Below are 9,125 nucleotides of genomic sequence, written 5' to 3' on the forward strand. Positions count from 1 at the left end.
TTCTTAAAATCTCTCCCCCTTCAATAATTAAATTCCAAAACACATACAATGCGAGATTATGGACATCTAGAATTAAAGCACTTTATTAAAACACCTCAGAAAATAGACATTTTTCTTCTTTCTAGATTAGATACTTCTGATGGGAGCCATATATAATATTTATTTTGAGTGTGAAACTTTCTGGCAGAAATCAAGCCCTTGCACTAAACAACAGTCTATTTGTCCCTCTCTATGGCAACTATCACCGCTGTGCCACTGCATTCACTCTGAGTACAGCAGCAGAGACTGGAGGGTGCTCCTCAGCTTGCAAGGAGATGTCCTGTCCCGGAGCTGACCTCACTCCCCTGAGCGTTCTCTCTGCTTCCTTCACTCTATGGCCCAGGGTCTGCTGGCTCCCTTTTCTGCCCTGCACCTGGGCCTGCTTCCGTTTTCTTTTCCATGAAATCTTAGGCCAGGAGACTCTTCCCATTCTTATTTGGCAAGCTTGGGATCATTACCATTTCAGAGCTGGAAGAAAATTCAGAGAGAGCATTGTGTTTAGTCCCCCTCCTTGTAGAAACAAGGACACTGAGGGGCAGAGAAATGAGAGGACTTGGCCACATCGCCTCGGTAATTTATGACCAAGTGAGGACTTCAATCCACCCTGCTATTTCACCTTCCCAGCTCAAGGGAGCCAAACATCAGATGCATGGGTGCAGTAGGTTCTGTAGTGGACACTTTTGTTTGCTTTGTTTGTTTGTTGGATTATTTATTTTACTCTCCAGTTTTCCTCTGGGATATCACTTCCACAGCTTTATCCCTGTGGTTCAAGCAAATGCACTCAACTCCCTAATTCCATGGGTAGCAAATAACTGGAGCCAGGCCAGTCACAGAAATGAACTCCCAAACCAGTCGGACAGAGATCTGGGAAGCTTTGGAACAATTACCAAGAGGAGGGCATATGTGCACTCTTTAATCCCCATTGGACTTCAGTGGCATCTGGGACCACATGGCCCAGAGTTATTTAGAGCCATCTGACTATCACATGAAGCCAAGAAGGGAAGCCAGAGCCTAGAGGTGGAAAGACAGGGTGTTCTGATGACACTGAGTTTCCAAATTCTCCCATGCCTGAACCCCTTCTACCTCTGATTTTTTCAGTCACATAAACCAATTAATTTCTTCTTCTGTTTAAGCTCACTCGGAGTGGATTATCTGTCACTTGCAAACAAAAATTCCTTACCACATAAAATGACCTTTTATAAAGCCTCTTCAAATACTGTCTGTTTGTGGTTTGATGATTTTTTTCTAAAGGTCTGGTATTTCTGGAATCTCTGAAATTCAATAACTTGCGGAATTGAGGTGAAGTGAGGAAATACACAGAGGGAAACTTGTGTCTTGATAATACGCTATAGTTTCTACTCTACATAAATGATAGCATTGCACATTTTACCGAAGTCCTATGTTCTCATTTTATGCTGGGTGTGTGACTCCATTTGCTTAATTTGAAACGTATGCAAGCATCCTAACTTTTAATGTTGCAAACTGAGCTCTGGCATTGGGCTTTTCTGTTTATTTGTGTTTATAAAATCATCGTCTCTTGTTCTTAAGAACAAGAAGAGTTACAAGCGTGTTTTTTTTTTATGTTACATAGTTTTTTTTTTTAAATAAATAAGTCTTAAGAAGTTTCATAAACTTCAAACCACTGTAAAAGAATGACATGATATGAGCTAAATGTAAATGAATCAGAAACTTCCAGATTTAATTTACCTTCAAATCCACATGAGTTTATAGACCAAAGGGAAGCTTTGATATCTTAAAAAGCCCATGGGAGAGTGGATAATATTTAACATGTTGGTCTATGCCAAATTAGCCCCTTTTTATTCAATAGTTATCTCCTTTGCATATGGAAAGGCCTCCCAAACAGGGTGTTTTCTTGAGTAAAATCAATGGAGAAGACAGCTCACGTACCACTACTCAGATGAGATGAGCCAGTCACAAGGCAATTTCAGGTTTAGGAGAAAAGGACATGGTTGCTTAAAGACACCAACAGCAACTGATTATGCACATCTTCTTTTGAAAGGAGACTTCAGTCCCCTTGTTCAGTTTCCAAACCACCTGCCTACTCATTTCTATTCTCATTCTTGGCTTTGGCCGCCTGTTTCTCCAACCTTATGCCACTCTCCTCTTTCTTAACGCTTGTTTAGCTATATATCATGCTCCTTTCTCTATCTTGAACTTGTCAAACTCTTTTATGCCTTGGGCCTTTGCATTGCCATTCCTTCTATCTAGAAGACTCTTTTGATGACTCCTTGCAAATTGGTCCATATGATATTCTCAGAGGAACCTTCACTGCTCATCCTATTTCCATGCCCCATTATTCTCTCTCATATCACCCTATCAACTTCCTTCATGGCTGTTATAACAATTGTATGTATCCTATTTATTGACTCTTTTGTCTGTTTCTCCCTTTTAAAGTATAAGCACCTGACGTGAAGAGATCATTTTTTTGTTTGTTTACTGCTGTATCTCCAGAGCTGTGAATAGTGACCGCCACATAGTGCACAAACAATAAATATTTGTGGAATGAATGAGAGGGTGAAGGAATGAAGGATGAAACTGTACAAATACGCTCCTTCACCTAAAGGATTATTTATAGAAGGGGAAGGTTATTGTGCTCAAATGTTAACTATTCTAGATAAGGTTGAATAAGCAGGCTTGTCTCTATTTGTGTAGTTTCCATTAAGTTCCATTAAGAAAAGCAACATGAACCATGACTTCATGATCCATAGCCTAATCTAAAAAACATTAATACTTCATCAGGAACTGCTTCGCCAATGACCATACACTGTTAAACTGTCTCTACAAATTAGGAAAAACCAAACATCCAGAATTCTAGGGTACTAGAATGAGTTCTATGATTTTTTTTACCTTGGACCTTCTCTTAGAGATGAACCAGGAGTACAGCTTGCCCTAAGTTTAAGGACAAACACTAACTGCCCACAGGAGAAGTGACTCAGTCTTAATGGAAAACAGGAAAGATATCAGGCTGGATATTGTCCATGGTAAGATCAATTATTTAAAACAATGTCAGTTGCCCTTCTATTTATGTGTACTCACAAAATAAGTTGAACAGAAACCATAAATACATTGCTTCATTTAATTTTATGACAACTCAGGGGTGCCTGGGTGGCTTAGTTGGTGAAGTGTCCGACTTTGGCTCAGGCCATGATCTCAGGGTTTGTGAATTTGAGCCCTGCATCAGGCTCTGCACTGATAGCTTCAGAGCCTCTGTTTCCCTCTCTCTCTGCCGCTTCCCCTCTCATAAGGGCACATTCAGACACATGCAGTCTTTCTCTTTCTCTCTCAAAAATAAACATTAAAAAAATTAACTTTATGAAAACTCAGAAGACAGGAATAATAGGCATTTCATATCCGTATTTTCGATGTGAGACCCTAACCTTTCCCAACTTCCCAAACCAGAAATTCTGAAGACAAGACCACTGGTTGCTACTGAGAGACAAGAATACTCATGGTGTCTGTAAGCCTAGTGAAAAGAAAAGCCTAGTTTTAAGAAAGGGAATAATAAGGAGCTTTTCTCTATACTTCTCATATAATTAAAAATCGGTAACTTATTGTGTGTAAAGTTCATGCTGGGTTTGGTGGGTGACATAAGAGTTTGTACAACAAAAATCTCCTGACCAGGAGCTATTGACATAGTTGGTAAGATCAGACATGCACACATAAAAGGTTTTGTAAGAGTTGCAGATTCAGATCGTTGGTGCTAAAGGAATTAGGCAGAGGCAGAAAAGGAGGGCATCAACCCACGACTGGAGGTAGACAACGAAAGTGCTTCTTGAAAAAGATGGAAACTCAGCTCAGCAGAGCCAACTCAGACACAAGGGCTTGGTGGATAAAGTCTTCACATAAACACTGACAAGGGGGAAAGTACACCACACTTGGGGAAAGAAACTGACTTGGACAAAGGGTCTAACTTGATGGAGAGAAGCTGGGTTATAAAGAACCTTAAAGCCAAAGGGGCACCTGGGTGGCTCAGTCAGTTGAGCACCTGACTCTTGATTTTGGCTCAGGTCATGATCTTGTGATCATGAGACCAAGCCCCGCATCGGGCTCTGTGCTGAGTGTGGAGCCTGCTTAAGATTCTCTTCTCTCTCTCTCTCTCTCTCTCTCTCTCTCTCTCACACACACACACACACACACACACACACACACATATACACACACGCACACACACATATACACACACACAAATCTTGAAGCCAAACTACAGAGGTCAAGGTGCCTGGTGGTGTCATTAGAGGCAAACATATATACAGCAGAGGAAGAGGAAAGTGAGTAAAAGGGAAAGATGTAGACAAGAAATGAAAGGGAAGAAGGAGTGGAGAAAAGGAAAGAAAGAAAAGGAAGAAGTGTTTTATAGTAGAGGGTGAAGCTGATTCCAAAAAAAAAATTGTCATTTTTCTTCAAAGACAACTTATTTTCTAATTTTTTTAATGTTCATTTATTTTTGAGAGAGAGGCAGAGCACAAGCACAGTGGGGTGGGGGTGGGGGTGGCAATGGACAGAGAGAAGGAGACACAGAATCTGAAGTAGGATCCAGACTCTGAGCTGTCAGCACAGAGGCTGATACGGGGCCAAACTCACGGACCAAAGTTAGGACCTGCGCTCAAGTCGAACGCTTAACCAACTGAGCCACCCAGGTGTCCCTAAAGACACCTTATTTCCTAAACCGAAAACACTAGGACAGATGACTGGCTGCTATAGAAAATTCTGGGTGCATAGCTACCATGTCCATAGGTCAGACTGCTTACCTGTACAGCCTTTGAGGCATGTTTTTAAGTTAAAGCCTGATAGGGTTTTTGTTGCTGTCATTGTTTTAATGGATACATGCATCCTTCAAGCAACTATAAATCATAAGCATATCTTCCAACAAAATTAAGCTATTCTTGGAGACATCCACCTGGTATCTGGGCATTGAGGGAATGAGAGGCAGGGATAGAAGCACCAGGAAATTGAGAATAGAATTAACGTCACCTAATTTGGGAGATGGAGAAGAGACCACCAGAGGTGGAGCTGGGAAGCGCCCTATGGAGATGAGGGCCTTGGCTGGCAGGAAAAGGGAAAACAACTAATGAGGGCCTCACAGGATGTGTGCTAAAAAATTTGTTCTTTTATGTCTTAGGAGAATGCCAAGAGGAATTGTTATAGCCCCTCATTCAAATGGAGGGGAAAAAAATTAAGTAACTTATCCACAATCACATGTTAAGTGGTAAGTCCAGTCTGATTGTTAACATTGCTGAAATCCATTCCTTCCGCTCACCCCCACAGCCATCCTTTCTTTTCAACCCATTACAGCTCTTGCAGGGATTCCTATAGTCACTCACCAAACAATATCCCTGACTCCAATCCTGTCCGGCTACAATCTATTCTCTGTGCTGCAGCTAGGTGAGCTTATCAAACCAGAAATCAGATCAACTCACTCTCCTGCTTGATCCTTCCAAAGACAATATGTTTTCCTCTGACCAAAAGGCCAGACTCCTTAGCCATGGCTATAAGTGGGCCAACCATACAATGTATCTTCTTTTCGGGTGCCTGGATGGCTCAGTCGATTAAGCGTCTGCTTTTAAATTCTGCTCAAGTCATGACCCCACAGTTTGTGAGTTCAAACTCCCTGTTGGGCTCTGTGCTGATAGCATGCAGCCTGCTTGGGATTCTCTCTCTGTGTCTCTCTCCCCCTCTCCCCTGCTCCTCTCTAAATAAATAAATAAACAAATAAGATACACTTTTTAAAAATGTATCTTCTTTTGAAAGAGAAGGAGAGGCTACTAAAATTAACCTGGGACAAGAGGCATGAATGAGGACTGTCACACGTAAATAAGGACATGTGATCTCTTACGAGAGAGCCTTTCATGACCTGCTCATTACTTTCCTACTCACCCTTCACCAATTCCCCATGGCCTTCTTGTACTCTTGCTGTACTAAACTACTGGAAATCCCTATATCATAGTATTTTCACTTCTGGGGTCTTAATACACACTTTCTCATTATCTCATCTCTCTTCACCAATTGTTCTTCACCCAGCTACCCTTTAGAACCCAGATCAGAGTTTACTTCCTCTATGAAATTCCCCCCACCCCAACTCCTTGAGGCCGGATGATTCAGTGATGGTTTTTTTGGTTCCATTTCACCATGTGCATGCCCTAGGGTTACATTTAATAGATCACACACACATCTGCTTCCCTGTACATCTTCCCCTTTCATTGGATGCTTCTTTACTGTAATTAAACACCTAGTACATAGTTCCATTCCTACTATAAAGGAGGCATTTATATAGAGGTTTAATAAATACATGTTGAGAGGATAAATGGGTACATGGGTAATTGAAACGATAAAAAAAATAAGTTGTTTTCCAAACTTGTAACCCACTGATATGATTCAGTTTTCATTTCCTTCAAGGTGAATGATTTCCTAGCCTGGCTATGCATCTGAATCACTGAACTGGGTTACCAGATATTGGGGCTAAAGAATCTGTATTTTTAGCAAGATTTCTGGGTGATTCTTATTCAACCCTCGTCCAGTTGGTCTGGATTTAAGAAACTACGTCTCTGCAACGATCACCTGATAGATTTACTTTATTCTCATACGGTTTGTTCTGGTGGAGAGAAATATTAACCCTCTATTTTAAAGTGAGAAGTTATTTGCCTTGGAGTTATTAGGTTACAGTATCTGCAGTCTCAGGATCCTCGGTGCACTAATGTTTTCTTAAAAGAGTTCGGTATACCGAACTGATATGAAATGAACAAAGATACATCTATTCAGATATGAATCCCAGGGTTCCCACTCCAGATATCCATATCTCCAATCTGGGAGCTGGCTCCTATTGGCTCGCTCCTATGGTCAACATTTTTAAGATAAGAAAGATTCCTTAGAACAAGCCAGCAGCCAGGAGAGGAGAGAAGGCAAGAGTTCTCCATGGGGAATACATTGGCTGAATTTTTTCAAATTGCCACATTTCCTATCTTTAGCATTTGAAAAATATTGACTGTACTGAAAAGTTTTAAACTTATGGCAGGTTACTGGGGATTTTTCAGTGTAGCCTGATCCAAGCATTCCCTTTGAAGTAGTGCCTATAATATAGTGCACTTCACCAAAGAAGAGAAAAGAAAACTAGTCCGTCTCCTTGAGAACAAGAACAAACGACTTGCAAACATGAATTGAAAGCCTACTTTCTGAGTAGAGGACCTGAGCTGTTCAGCACGAGTGGCCAACAAAGCCATGACCTACCTCCCCACCTCATGCAACCACAGCTGGGAGACTCGACAGAGCAATGACCTCTCTGCTGACTTCTCAGTTAGCCTCCGGCCTGTCAACTGGCAAATAAGAAATCTCAAAAAAGGAAGAGCCGTTGGAGTTCTAAACGAAGGCAGGAAAATGAAGGACAGAAGACAGACTCCACTGCCTCTCCTGCTGCCAGTTTGTTGTAAGTGTTGGATGAAGCACTCAAGTTCTGGGCTGAGTATTTTATCCCTTCATAAAAATAAGCCTCGCAGCTCTTGCCCAACTTGCCAGGCCTAATGACCACAATTCAATGCCATAAAATGCTTTGCATTCCTTGGTGAAAGCTGCCATATAAAAGGTCAGGATACCAGCCTGGGCTTGTTTTGTTCCCGGGATTAAAATTTTGAGACCACAAATTTGACATTATTATTTTTAAAAACCTCTCAAACAAGGCTGAAGATAGATTAAATACCATCTAAGGCTTTGGTGACTTCACCCATAGGCACTTGGGTATACTATGAATGCAGGATAATGGAGAGGCTTTGGATCTCCATGTAGCAGGAAATTGGTGATACATAAATCAGGAGGGCTTCTCTGTAGAGTATAAATGAGAGGACAATTGAAAAATGAGTAGCTGTACATCAGGGCAGGAAGAAGCATAGGTGGCATTTAGAAAAGGAAAATGAGTGTATTTAAATAGAAAATCTAAACTAGGAAAGAGAAAACTTCTGATGTAGAGAATTTGAAAGAGATAATAGGTATTTGAAAATGTCAAGCAAAAAGATCTTGCTCATCAGTTCAGTTAAGAAGATTGAGCACATGTGTTTTTTTTTAAACTTTTTGTTTTGAGGGGCGCCTGGGTGGCGCAGTCGGTTAAGCGTCCGACTTCATCCAGGTCACGATCTCGCGGTCCGTGGGTTCGAGCCCCGCGTCAGGCTCTGGGCTGATGGCTCAGAGCCTGGAGCCTGTTTCCGATTCTGTGTCTCCCTCTCTCTCTGCCCCTCCCCCGTTCATGCTCTGTCTCTCTCCCACAAATAAATAAAAACGTTGAAAAAAAATTTAAAAAAAAATTTTTTTTTGTTTTGAAATAAGTTTAGATTTACAGAGTAGTTGCAAAAAATAGTAAAGCAAGTTCCCATATACTGTTCACCAAACTTCCCCTAATGTTAACATCTTACATAACAATAGTACAATTATTAAAACCAGGAAATTAACATTGATTCAATACTCTTTTTTTTTTTTAAGTTTATTTACTTATTTTGAGAGAGAGAGCACGAGCAGGGAAGGGACAGAGAGAGAGGGAGAGAGAGAGAATCCCAAGCAGGCTCCACACTGTCAGTGCAGAGCCCGATGTGGGGCTCAAACTCATGAACTGTGAGTTAATGGCCTGAGCAACATTGATACAATACTCTTAACTAACCTACAAACTTCATTCAAATTTCCCTGGTTTTCCCACGATGTCCTTTTTCTGCAGGAGGATCCAATTTAGGATCCTACATTGAACTTCATTGCCACATCTCCTCTGTCTCCTCCAATTAGTGACAGTTCATGCGTCATTTCTTTTACTCTTTACCTTGTCATTTTCAAAGAATACTGGTCATTTATTCTGTGGAATATTCTTCCGTTTGGGTTTGTCTGATACTTCCTCATGTTAGATAGGAGAAATTGGGCCAGGATGTCACAGAAGTGATGCCGTGCCTTTCTCAGTACATCAGATCAGGTGGACACTATGTTGATATGCCTGATTACTGGTGACGTCAACTTTGATCACTGGTTAACACGGTGCCTGTTGGAGTTCTTTGGTATAAAACGCTTTCCCCCATTGTAATTTATGATTAGATTATGAAGAA

The 9,125-nt window shown here is 41.1% G+C and overlaps 1 long non-coding RNA gene across 1 annotated transcript; it reads right to left on the reverse strand.

Moving 5' to 3' along the window:
• Positions 1 to 56: 56 nt before the first annotated feature.
• Positions 57 to 7,653, reverse strand: LOC121043205 (uncharacterized). Its single transcript, XR_005796726.1, has 2 exons — positions 7,282 to 7,653; positions 57 to 507 (listed from the first exon to the last, which is right to left on the reverse strand). It is a non-coding gene; the product is annotated as an uncharacterized LOC121043205 (long non-coding RNA).
• Positions 7,654 to 9,125: the final 1,472 nt, after the last annotated feature.

Source organism: Herpailurus yagouaroundi, unplaced genomic scaffold, assembly GCF_014898765.1.
Source record: "Herpailurus yagouaroundi ecotype Mexico unplaced genomic scaffold, PumYag 186, whole genome shotgun sequence".
In the NCBI taxonomy this organism is placed as follows: domain Eukaryota; kingdom Metazoa; phylum Chordata; class Mammalia; order Carnivora; family Felidae; genus Herpailurus; species Herpailurus yagouaroundi.